Source organism: Staurois parvus, unplaced genomic scaffold (genome assembly GCF_062004578.1).
Source record: "Staurois parvus isolate SC_StPar_1 unplaced genomic scaffold, SC_StPar_1.0 ptg000087l, whole genome shotgun sequence".
Lineage (NCBI taxonomy): Eukaryota > Metazoa > Chordata > Amphibia > Anura > Ranidae > Staurois > Staurois parvus.
Window position 1 is genome coordinate 13143915 of NW_028317883.1, and position 13372 is coordinate 13157286.

Below are 13372 nucleotides of genomic sequence, written 5' to 3' on the forward strand. Positions count from 1 at the left end.
TTAAAGATGGTGGTGCCGGTCAGTGTTCCCTTCCTCATGAGGTCGGTGAGGAGCCTCCAGCAATCACCTCTGGGAGTGTTGACCAGAAGCCGGGCAAAGGTGTCACAGTCCCGAGGGGCCCTGCTGAGTATGGAGGGCGAGGTAGTGGCTGCAGCCAGTGAGTAGACCACGGGCGGTGAGTCTGACTCAGCTGATGGGGGAGAGGAGGGGGGTAGAGTACTTACCCACTCCCCTACAGGTGTACCTAAGGGGAAGGAATACCGTTCTAGCCAGGCACCCTTGTTTGTCTCTCCTTAGAGCCATGCGTCCACAAGATACCGAAGGCTAAAGCCCCCGCTCCAAAAGGTGTGTTTATTGCAATGATAAAGTACCCCAAGACCATGCCAGACCCTTTTGTTACAAATGTATCCACAAGTTGTCCGGGAAGGAAACCTCTGCACTTATGAAGGATTTTTTGTTGGTGCAAACGTAGATGTTAGCCACTGTTAGAAGCTTTCCTTAACCTAATATCTGCTTATTAACAGTACTAATATATGTATGAATGAGTTGGATCTTAATAGAATAATTGAGTTATATTTCTATTTGTTCTAGATTGGGAAAAGTAAGATAGACTTTTTATAGTCTATGTGAATACATATGTATATATATCTTGGGTTTTTTTCTCTACATTCAATCAACATGTGGTAGTAATTAGTCTAGCTTTCCTCCCCCATCTTCCCCCATCTCTGCAGTAAGAGCTAATGTTTCACTAATAAGAGAATTGTAAGAATCTATTTCATACATGTTATGCTTACAAGATTTATACTGTAATATTTCTTGATTACGATACTTCTATATGATATAACTTATATATTAAGATTACTTTTAGGAGAATATATATATATATATATATATATATATATATATATATATATATATATATATATATATATATATATGTAATACATCTCATTTACACTGATGGAATGTCAGTGAAGCTTTGTCTAGAGGTTCCAAGGATTGAATTTCAGACTTCTAGGGGAGCGAAGAAGACTGAGGGTTTGTTCTATACATCTATTGCCAATTATCTTAGTAGAACTACTAGAGACAGAAAAGTAAACCAGCCCACTTTTAGAAGGTGGGGACTGAATTGCTCTTTATAGAGCAGAACAAAGACTTTTTTTGGCTCACTTTTTTAGAAGCCTAGATTGATGACACACACAGATTTACACTACACATACAAAATTACATACAATATCTCAAGACCTTAACTATATTTTTTGGACATTATTTAAACATTCTGTATTCCAATATTTTATTTCTAATTTTATGCAATATTATTATTAAATCAATTTTTGAGTTTATGCAAGAGTTGGAAGGATTTTCTATTTTGAACTTTTCTCACCAATACAAGTTAACAAAATATCGAGGCAATATGGTATTTTACAGCCACCTTACAATCCTTTAAGACGATTCTGACATCCAGGGAGGTGGATACTCTGTCCTCTAGGGAAGGGTCATCGTCCCAGGATGGGACTTGGAAGGGGAAGCAGTGGGGGGTCCCTCATCCTCTCAGGTCACAGAGGATGAAGACCTAGAGGAGGCTGAGGTCTCTGACCAAAGCTCCCTGAAAGAGGGGGAAAATTTAGCCAGGCTAGTGAGGAATCTAGACTGGGTAGACACCTTTTTGCAGTGGAAGATATGGAGGGGTTCCTAAGGGCTATTTATGCCTCAGAGGACATCCTAGAACCACCAATGCAGGTCTCAGCCCAAGATAAGATGTATAGGGGGTTGGTGAGGCTGCAGGCTTGGGTGCTACCCGTGCAGGAAACTCACAAAGATATTGTCTTGAGAGAGTGGAAGGATCCCAAGAAATTTTAAAATTAAAGACCTGGAAGAGGCGGTACCCCTTTGGGGAAGAGGAGGAAGAGACATTCTTCAAGACTCCTAAGCTAGACGCTGCATTATCACAAGTGTCTAAAAAATCTGACCTGTCCTTTGAGGATTCAGGTAATATCAGGGATCAGATAGACCATAGGTCTGAGATGCTGTTGCATAGAGCCTTGGATGCCAATGCCGTTACTATTGCCCCAGCCCTGGCATCTGCTTGCATCACTAACAATACTGATGCTTGGATGCACAGAGCAATTGATCACATCTCTCGGGGTACCAAGAAAAAGGGCAAAGCCCAGAGAGAAGAGATGTCAGAATCCCTGGAGGTGGTCAGCAAGACAGTTGCCTACTTAGCAGACGCAGCAGTGGAGATGGTTAGGACATCAGCTAAGACTGCAGCGCTTCTGAGCTCAGCCTGGAGGGCAGTGTTGGATGGCGATCAGATGTTAAGAGCTCGTCTCTGCGGTCTACCATTTTGAGGGTTCCTTACTGTTTGGTTCAGGGCTGGACTAGGTGTTATCGAGGTCCACCGAAAAGGGGAAAAAGTTCTCTGTCAAGGCCAAAAGGAGGAAGACGTTTTTCTGAGTTCCCCTAATAAGGGCCAGCAAAGATTTAGGAAGGACAATGTCAGGGCAGGACCTGAGGAACGGACAGGCAGGCCTAACAATGTAACGCACTGGCTGACGACAACCACCACCCACAGACCGAAGTCCCTCAGGGCGCGGAGTCTAAGTCCCAGGCTGCCCTTCACCAGGGCCCCTGATGGTGGGGATGGACTTGACGCAGCCAGGAACCAGGTCGCGGCCCCCGAGACACCTCAGCTGCGGTAATGGCCGCCGCCAATGGCGTGTAGCTGGTGGAAGAGACAAAAGAGTAGTCAGACAAGCCGGGGTCAACAACAACAGGACAAAACGGTACAGGACAGCAGACGAGAATCACAGGTCACGAGCCGGGTTCAGCAGAGAGGGTCAGATCAAAGGAGAATACAAAGAATAGTCAAGTCACAAGCCGAATCAGAATACCAGGAGAGTCACGAGAGTCAGAACAGAGTAATAGCAACACAAAGACACAAGACACAAGTGCAAAGAGCATGTGAGGGCCACAGGCTTATATGTCATCAGCCACACCCCTCTGGGGGATGGACCACAGAAACCTGAAGGCATAAAAGGATTCCCATCATGCACAGCAGAATCCAAGATGGATGCCAGCACATGGAGTAACATAACCTCAGGGAAAAGGTAGGACCTTGACAGACTCGCCCAAGAAATGAGCTTCCTTTTTTCTGGCTCCAAACCCAACTGTAAGGACCCCAAATGACATAGATCTCAGGGTGGGGTGGAAGGCTGTCCAGTTTCTTCCAGCAATGGAGGAAGATTTTGGAAATCCCGTACATCTGCAGTTGACAAGAGAGTGATACCAGTTGGAATTCTCTTCACTCTTCCCTCATGCTTTTGTGTTGACTTATCCCTCCAGAGACAGGACAAAGGCAGAGGGTCTTTGGGGAGGGATCAGGGATTTAGTGGATCAGGATTGGACCAGCTTTTCCGGGGATTTTATTCCCACGTCTTCGTGGTCTCGAAGCCTTCGGGGAAATTCCACTTGCTCATAAACCTAAGAAGGTTTAGCAGTTTCTTGCAGTTCAAAAAGTTCTGTATGGAAAGTATTTACAGTATACAGAAATATCTGCTCAAGGGAGTTTTTATGGACACTGTGGACATCAGGGATGTCTACTTCCATGTTCCCATTGCCATGGAATACCAAGCCTTCGTACGGTCTGCCATTTTCACGGAACAGGAGGTCAGTCATTGGCAGTTCCGAGCCCTCCCTTTTGGGCTGGCAGCCAGTCCGAGAAGATTCACCAAGGTCTTGCCTGAGGTAGTAGCTTATTTACACTTTCAGGGGATTTCATCCCTTACCTAGACAATCTGATGATCTACAGATTTTCACAGCACCAAGTCCTGAGAGACCTGGAAAAAGTGATCCTCACCTTTGCAATCTTTGGGGTGGATTGTCAATCAGGAGAAGTCTTCATTGACTCTCTCTCAAACCAAGGTGTTCCTGGGGTATAAAGTGGATTCCAGAGTCTCTTTACCCCAAAAGAAAACCGAAAAAAGTAGCGAGGGCTGTCTCCAGGTTGATAGCGGTTCCAGAGTGCTCCTGGAGGCACACCATGAAAGTCCTAGGACTCATGACAGCCTGTATTCCAGTCGTGGAGTGGGCGCTGTTACATTCCAGGGAGCTTCAACTCTTCCTTCTATCCTCTTGAAACAGGAAAGTGGAGTGGAGAGGGTATCCCTTCCGGAGAACGTAAAAACTTTGCTGGATGCAGACGCAAGTGAGTGGGGCTGGGGAGCTCATCAAGAGGACCAACAAGCTCGAGGCCCGTGGGAGCCACCCCTAAGTGGGTCCTCTTCTAATTGCAGGGAGCTGCTGGCAGTAGGTCAGGCCTTGAAGTCCATTGAGGATAGGATCAGAGGAAAAGAAGTCCAAATTTCGTCAGACAATATGTCGACTTTGGCATACCTGGATCATCAGGGGGAACCAGATCCCGGAAGCTTCTGGACTTAGCGCAGGAGGTTCTAGAATGGGTGGAGAGCAGGGTCCTTTTGGTGTCAGCGGTCTGTGGAAAACAGATTTTCTCAGCCGACTGTTAATCCGCCAGAGAGAGTGGGAACTAAATCCCAAGGTCTTTTTTTCAGATATATCAGATTTTTGGCAGCCCAGAAATAGACCTTTTTGCCTGCAGGAAAAATGGGAAGGTAAGGCGGTATTTTTCCCTGGCCTGGGAGTAGAGGTCCGAGGGTCTGGATACGTTAGCGCAGGAATGGGATTTCGAGCTGGCATATGCATTCCCCCCTCTGGCATTGATCCTATGGGTACTACAGAAGCTGAGCTGGTCAAGCTGCAGACTGATCTAGCTGGTCCCATGGTGGCCAACAAGAGCCTGGTTCACCACCTTAAAGACGTGGTCTTTGGCTCCCCCACAGCTTCTTCCAGTCAGGAGGGATCTCCACTTTCAGGGGCCAACTCTGCACCCCAATCTGGAGTTTTTTCAGTTAACAGCTTGGCTCTTGAAAAGGAGATCCTGAGAAGAAGGGGGTGTTCTGAGAGGGTGATAGACACTCCTCAGTAGGAAGCCGGTCACTGGAAAAACACGCCAAGGTGTGGGAGAGTGTTTGTTTGTTTTCTAGTTGGTGTCAGGAGAAGGAGGTTTCCCTTCCCACTGTCCGTGACCTTAGACTTTCTCCAAGCAGGGGTGGATAACGGTATAGCACTAAACACTCTAAAGGTACAAGTGGCGGCCTTATCTGTCTTTTTGGATTGGAGACCCTAGTTAAGAGGTTTTTGGGGGCCAGGGAAGGGTTACCCCCATTAAGTTATATCATTTTCCGGCTTGGGATCTGACCTTAGTGTTAGAGGCTTTAACCAAGCCACCGTTTGAGCCAGTGGCACAGATTTATGTTAGGATTTTATCTTTTAGGTTAGCCTTCCTTTTGGTTTTCACAAAGGCAAGGAGGATAGGTGACCTTCACAGCCTGTCTATCAAGGAATCCATCCTGGTGGTATTTGAGGACAGGGTAGTGCTTGTACAGGATCCTCTTTATTTGTCCAAGGTGGTCTCTCGGTTTCATAGGACACAGGTGATTGTCCTACCGTCTTTCTGTCAAAACCCTAGGAATGAGAGGGAAAAGAGTTTTCATTTTTTAGATGTCAGATGGTGTTTACCAAATACTGACATATTTGGATAGAGTAAGTGACTTCAGGAAGTTGAGTCACCTTCTGATTTTGTTTAGTGGCTCAAGGAAGAGCAGCAAGCATCTAAGCCAAGAATAGCTAGATGGATCAGACAAGCCATCTCCTTAGGTTATGAGCAATCAGGGGTTTCAGTTCATTTACACCTGAGGGGTCACTCTACTAGACCACTGGCAACCTCTTGGGTGAAGAGGGCCGGAGCATCGATTGAACAGATCTGCTGAGCAGCCACATGGACAAGCCAGGACACGTTCATGAGGCACTACAGGGTAGAGCTGTTGTTACCTCAGGACCTGGCGTTCTGCAGGAAAGTATTCCAAGCAGTGGCCCCGCTCTAAGGTAGGCCTGAGTTCCTTGCTGCTTGTCTCAGGTGTGCCATCCTGAAAGATGACTAGAGAAAAGTACCAGTTACACTAACCGGTAACAGTGTTTCTTGGAAATCTTCCAGGACAGCAGACCTACTTCCCACCCATGTCTGGTGTTGATTAATTTGAGGCAGATTACCTTTTGTGCACCAGAGTGTGGGAGTACTCTTGCATAACTGAGGAGTGGAGAGGACAGGGAATTTAAACTGTCTTTTTTTTTTTTTTTTTTTTTTTTTTTTTTTTTTGTGTTTTGTCAGGTGGAGCTAATCATCTCTCAGGTGTGCTGTCCTGGAAGATTTCCCAGAAACACTGTTACCGGTAAGTGTAACTGGTACTTTTCTAATGTTCTGAAGGATGTGGCACCTTTTTACCAATCAGATTGGATTAGGTATTGTTAATTATTTGTGTAAGTACACTTGCTAATCCTCTCTTCATTTAGGCTATGCTTGGCCTGATTCATTGGTAAGTGCTGGGTGAGCGAGGTGTGTCAGCTCCAGGTGTGCAGAGAAATCACAAGACGATTTAGTGGCTCCTCCGAAGTAGCTCTACACATTTGACTGTGCCAGTGTGAATGAGGCCTTACAGTGTAACAAGTTGTGTGTTGTGAGATTTATTGTTGATTATGATTGACATGGGTTTCACTTCTCCTTTACTGTCCCATTGGGTAAAAGAAAAACAACCCAAAGTTCCTCTTTAAGTCATTTTTTTATTTTTATCACTCAAATATGGTTGAAAGGAGAACTAAAACTTTTTTTTTTTTTTTTTTTTTCATTCTATGAAAGTTCTATAGTCCATGTTTTTTTTAAATTTATTTTAATAATTTGTAAAAGTTACATGCAAAATTATACCAAAATACAGAACAATAAATCATGAAAAAACACAAAATGCCTCCCGTGTTTCACTGGCTCACAACAATTAGATGGAATGGATGAAGATAGTGAGTATCTCAAGAAAAAGAAACAATGCTACATTGTGCACTGCTCAAAAAATTTAAAAGAACACTTTGCAAACACATCAGATTTCAATGGGGAAAGATATATCTTGCTGGATATCTATACTGATATGGACTGGGTGATGTGTTATGAACGTAAGGATGCCCCATTGTTTGATGGAAATGCGAATTATCAACCTGCAGAGGACTGATTTCAAAGACACCCCAGAAACAATTGAGTACTGTCCGTGATACTTTTTTTATTTGCACTAACATACAATTTTTGAGGACAAGCTTTCGGGGTATGTCCCTTCTTCAAAGTCCAAGCAGTACTGTACAAATCACAAAGTTTCAGCAGAATGTTAGAAGAGATGAAAAAAAACAAAAAACAAAAGAGAGGCTAGAGATAAGATACAGCCAAAGCGAGGGGGGGGGGATACTACACTCACACAGAGGGAGTCAAGGTAGCTAATAGTCATAAAACTGTTGGATAATGAGTGAGGAATCCCATGTCCAAATTAAGGCCATTATCTCTTGTATTGTCAGGTGGCTCGCTTTGGCTGTATCTTATCTCTAGCCTCTCTTTTTTTTTTTTTTTTCCATCTCTTCTAACATTCTGCTGAAACTTTGTGATTTGTACAGTACTGCTTGGACTTTGAAGAAGGGGACATACCCCGAAAGCTTGTCCTCAAAATTGTATGTTAGTGCAAATAAAAAAGGTATCACGGACAGTACTCAATTGTTTCTGTCACAAATGCACTAATACGGCTACAATCACCTCAAACAAAGACACCCCAAAAACCAAAGTAAAAGAATGATGCAGCAGGCTAGTCCATTTTCCTGAAATTTCATTGCAACAACTCAAAATGGTACTCAGTAGTTTGTATGAGCCCCACGTGCTTGTATGCATGCCTGACAACTTCAGGGCATGCTCCTAATGAGACGACGGATGGTGTCCTGGGGTATTTCCTCAGATCTGGACCAGGGTATCACTGAGCTCCTGGACAGTCTGAGGAACAACCTGGCGGCGTCTGATGGACCGAAACATGATATTCCAGAGGTGTTCTATTGGATTTAGGTCAGGTGAGCACAGGGGCCATTATTTATTTCAGGTGCCTATGTAGTGCCGTCAATTTATTCAGTGCTTTGCATATGTATTGTGCATTCACATCAGTACCTAACCCTCAAGGGGTGTACAATCTAAGGTCCCTAACTTACATTCATACATACACATACTAGGGCCAATTTAGACAGGGTCCAATTAACCTACCAGCATGTCTTTGGAGTGTGGGAGGAAACCGGAGTACCCACGCAGGCACAGGGAGAACATGCAAACTCCAGGCAGGTGGTGCCGTGGCTGGGATTCGAAACCAACGACTTTAGCACTGCCAGGCGAAAGTGCTAACTATTTAGCCACTGTGCTGCCCAATCAGTGGTATCAATTCCTTCATCCTCCAGGAACTGCCTGCATACTCTCGCCACATGAGGCTGGGCATTGTCGTGTACCAGGAGGAACCCAGGATCCACTGCACCATCCTAGGCTCTGACAATGGGTTCAAGGATTTCTTCCCGATACCTAATGGCAGTCAGGGTGCAATTTTCTAGCCTGTAGAGGTCTGTGTGTCCCTCCATGGATATGCCTCCCCAGACCATCACTGACCCACCACCACAACAGTCATGCTGAACGATGTTACAGGCAGCATAACATTCTCTATTGCTTCTCCAGACCCTTTCACATCTGTCACATGTGCTCAGGGTGAACCTGCTCTCATCTGTGAGAAGCACAGGGCACCAGTGGTGGACCTGCCAATTCTGGTGTTCAATGGCAAATGCCAATCAAGCTCTATGGTGCCAGGCAGTGAGCACAGGGCCCACTAGAGGACATCGAGCCCTCAAGAAGTCTGTTTCTGATTGATTGGTCACAGACATTCACACCAGTTGTCTGCTGGAGGTAATTTTGTAGGGCTCTGGCAATGCTCATCCTGTTCCTCCTTGCACAAAGGAGTAGATACCGGTCCTGCTGATGGGTTAAGGACCTTCTATGGCCCTGTCCAGCTCTCCTAGAGTAACTGCCTGCCTCTTGTAATCTCCACCATGCTCTTGAGACTGTGCTGGGAGACACAGCAAACCTTCTGGCAATGACACGTATTGATCTGCCATCCTTGAGGAGTTGGACTGTCTGTGCAACCTCTGTAGGGTCCAGGTATCGCCTCATGCTACCAGTAGTGACACTGACCCTAACCAAATGCAAAACTAGTGAAAAACAGTCAGAAAAGATGAGTAGGGAAAAAATTATCAGTGGCCTCCACCTGTAAAGCCATTCCTGTTTTGGGGGTTGTCTCATTGTTGCCCTCTAGTGCACCTGTTGTTAATTTCATTAACACCAAAGCAGCTGAAACTGATTAACAAACCCCTCTGCTACTTAACTGACCAGATCAATGTCCCAGGAGTTTAACTGACTTGATGCTATATTCTGATTAAAAAAATGTTCCTTTACTTGTTTTGGAGCAGTGTAGAATGGAACCACACAGAGTAAACACTAGGGAGAGAGACAATGTATTTGGCCTTTAAAGGGACATACAGTAGACTTAAAAAGACTTAAAGTGGAGTTCCACCCAAAAGGGGAAGTTCCGCTTTAAAGATTGGTCCCCTGCTCCCCATTAAGGATTGGCACCTTTGGGGAGCGGGGGGGACAGGTACCCGAATTTGACAGGTACCCGCTCCCACTTCTGCTGCGATCACCTAGACAAACGGAGACGGACGTTGTCCTCCTACCCTCCCTCCCTGAAGTCTTGTGGGACAAGTGACAGGTCCCAGAAGAGGACGAGGCCATTCAGAAAGCGCAGCGCTACTCGCGCATGCACAATGGGCACCCAGCTGTGAAGCCACAAGCTGTCACAGCTGGGTGCCCACACTGAAGGTGCCGGCCTCCTGGAATACAGGACAGCCAGTGAAACGGGCTGCGGCGGGAGCAACGTGGGATCGTGGAATAGGTGAGTGGCTGTTTTTTAAAAGTCAGCAGCTACAGTTTTTGTAGCTGCTGACTTTTTAATTTTTTTACAGAGTGAGTGGAACTCTGCTTTAAGTAGATTTAAAATATATATATATATGCAGTATATCACTGACAGTAGAGCTATTAGATGTTGAAGTAACGTAGGGAGTACTAGCCCAAAAGAGACATCCCATATATCTCCAACTGATGGGATGCTCCTTATCCAGCATAGATTCAGTGCTCTACATGTTTCGCGACCAGCCATGGCTTCTTCAGGAGCTTATAACATCTACAAAAGAACATAACATACTGCACATAGTAAGTGATCATAGTTTTTTCTGATGTTAGATTTATATAACAGCATTGTTACAACAGCTTACTAAGATGACCAATAGTTATACAGACGTACTTAGCGTGGCGACTGAGCCAATCCAACATAAGGGCATGTAGGCACACATAGCTGGAGGGAAAGGGGGCATAGGAGAGAATTCCCAACTAGGTAAGTAAAATTCAAACATTGTGATGTATTATAGAAAAAAGGGAGGGATAGAAAAACTAACCAATATGTTTTTAAATATGTATACCTGTTGCAGTTATTAAACAGTTGATGCCAGTAGAAGTCTGTTGTAGCTAAAACAGGGGGGGCCTTCATGGACTAATCAGGGACTATCAGAGCTATCCGTCCACTACCTTCAAATTTCCAGAGAGACCATATGTAGGTAATTGAACTGAGCCAAGAAAAAGAGTCTCTGTTGACCAAAAAAATTCTATAGGGTGCAGATTAAATAAATTAAAAGTTTTAACATCCATGCATAAAACTATCTTCCAGTTAGAAAACAGATGGCAGTTATTTCATGAATTTACCTATAATTCCCCCTCACAAGAGACGGTATGTTAACAGAACTCAGCCTAGTAATAACATCAATATATGCAGCGCTGATGGAAATGATGATCAATAAATATATGAAAATATAAAACAGCTGATTAACATCATTAGCATAATATGAGAAATCGAGAAAAAAAAGCGCCACAAACTAAATAGAACAAAAGCTGCACTCCTAACCAAAAAAAGGTATGTGAATAAATCAAAGAGTGCGCTAAATATAAGTAAATACGAAAAAAAATTATTAGTTTAAAATAATGATGTCTGTGATAGAAAATTGTTTATATAAAAGTCCATCCACCATAACAAAGTAATTAAACAGTTCTGAAATCTTGTATAAATCAAACACTGTGCAAAAAAAATCCACCACCCAATGAAATGGGTACACTCACCAGAGCTCCATGCTGACCAGATTATAAATCAGCAAAGATAGCGTTTGCTCTGGCAGCGATGATCAGCAGAAGTAATCCAAACTGGGAGCAATATACTGCAAGCAGCCAGTCAGCACAATATGGAATAGCCTTAGCAGCAGGTAGTCATCACGTCTCCATACCATAGATCATGTTCGGGGAATCAAAAAATGAAATCATGGTGCAGTACGTTTAAAACCAAAATGTTTTATTAAAACGTCAGAAATGCACTCACAAACAGGGTGTCCAGCCGACACCAGCAATGACAGCCTCAAGAAAACAGGGACGAGTCTCGCTCACCGCGATATCACAGCCGACAGTCTACGAGGAGCGTCCAGACGTCACATCCAAAAGAAGCCCCGCCCTACTAGTTTCGTCATCCGACGTCCTCACGGGGCGGAATGGATGATAAACGTCTCTACACAACTATACATCACACACTCAGTCTGCATTGCAGACTAATTGCAGCCAATCAGAAACGGCATTATGGTAGCACAATACCTCTCGATCTCTGCAGATACATAAGAGTGATTGCACATAAAATACATATAAAAAAATTAATTCAATACAAGCAAGCGAGCGATCCCAAAACAATAAAAAAAAATTTCATAGATGTTAAATAGCAATTACCACAAATAATATACAGCAATAATGAAATGGTAAACATAATCATAAATAATTAATATGTAATTTATAAACTATAATAATATGCAGCTTAAATAATAAAATACATCCGCCAAGCCATATATAGTAATAAATGCCTGTAATAATGATGTATATATAAAAATCACTATAATATACCTATAGTAATAGCATTGAATACATTAAAAGACCAAAAATGGCATAGAATTCATTGAAGAGCCAATAATCTGTCGCAAAACTCAATTTAACATCCCAAACTAGTCATAATTTAAAAAGAATGCGATAGTAACAACCAAATATTATAAGGTAATAAAACCTATAAACGGATATATTAAACGGATATTAAAATCCATCTATATATATATACCATAAAAGTAATGTCAGATACATATGCAATGCGATTAATCAGATATAATAAGATATTATAAAGTTAAAACAACCTATAAACGGATATTATAAACGGATATTAAATCCATCTACATATCTAATAGTAATACCGAATGCATAGGTGGACCAATAATATATAGCACCCCCCAATCTAGGCTAAACATAGCTATAGCTAAAAACAAATATAAAAAACAGTCAGATAGTGGTGATATCGAATACATAGGAGGACCAATTTAATTTATAGCAAACCCCAATCTAACATATTAAGCTAGTCATAGATAGAGAAAAAAGTTGAATATAATATACAGCCAGATAATCTATGGTAGTGAAAAACTATATACGGATATTGTAAACGGATATTAAATCCATCTACATATCTAATACCAAATTAATTCTAACAAAGAATGTATCATTCAACTATAGTACAGGTACAGAAAAGATCAATCAAAAATTAGTCAGAAAACAGTTTAAATCGATGTCAATATTCAAACCGTTTGGTTTTAAAGAGTTTAATTCGTATATCCAGAATGTTTCCCTTCTGGAGATCTCATTAATCATATCGGTACCTCTCCAATGTCTTTTGACCTTAGCTATTCCATAGAAAGTCAACAGACTAGGATCACTGTTATGTTTAAATGTAAAGTGTCTGGAAACACTATGTTTATCATAGCCCTTTTTTATATTATTTAAATGTTCACCTATTCTGGTTTTCAATAATCTCCCTGTCTTTCCTACATACTGAAAATGACACGGGCATTCTAACACATATACCACGTGTGAAGAATTGCAGGAAATCAATGAATCTATCTTATAATCTTTATTCGTGGATGCCGAACGAAAGTGTTTTCTCTTTATTTTCGAATCTCGTTTAACTGTTTTACATGCCTTACATTTATTGCAATGAAAAAAACCTTGTAGGTTAGGGAAAAGGTTCATCTCTTTGGGCGGATCTATGACATTATGTGCTAGTATAGTACGCAACGATCTATTCCTCCTATAGATAAACTTAGGTCTTGAAGGGATAACTTGTTTGAGGGTCTCATCTTTCAACAAAATAGGCCAATATTTTTTAAAAATAGCTTCAATATTTAGGTATTGGTTATTATAATCAGTAATGAAAGCTGTATTATCCATATT

General features: G+C 42.6%; 1 pseudogene; it reads left to right on the forward strand.

Moving 5' to 3' along the window:
• Positions 1-1596: 1596 nt before the first annotated feature.
• Positions 1597-6875, forward strand: LOC149468444 (uncharacterized; annotated as a pseudogene).
• Positions 6876-13372: the final 6497 nt, after the last annotated feature.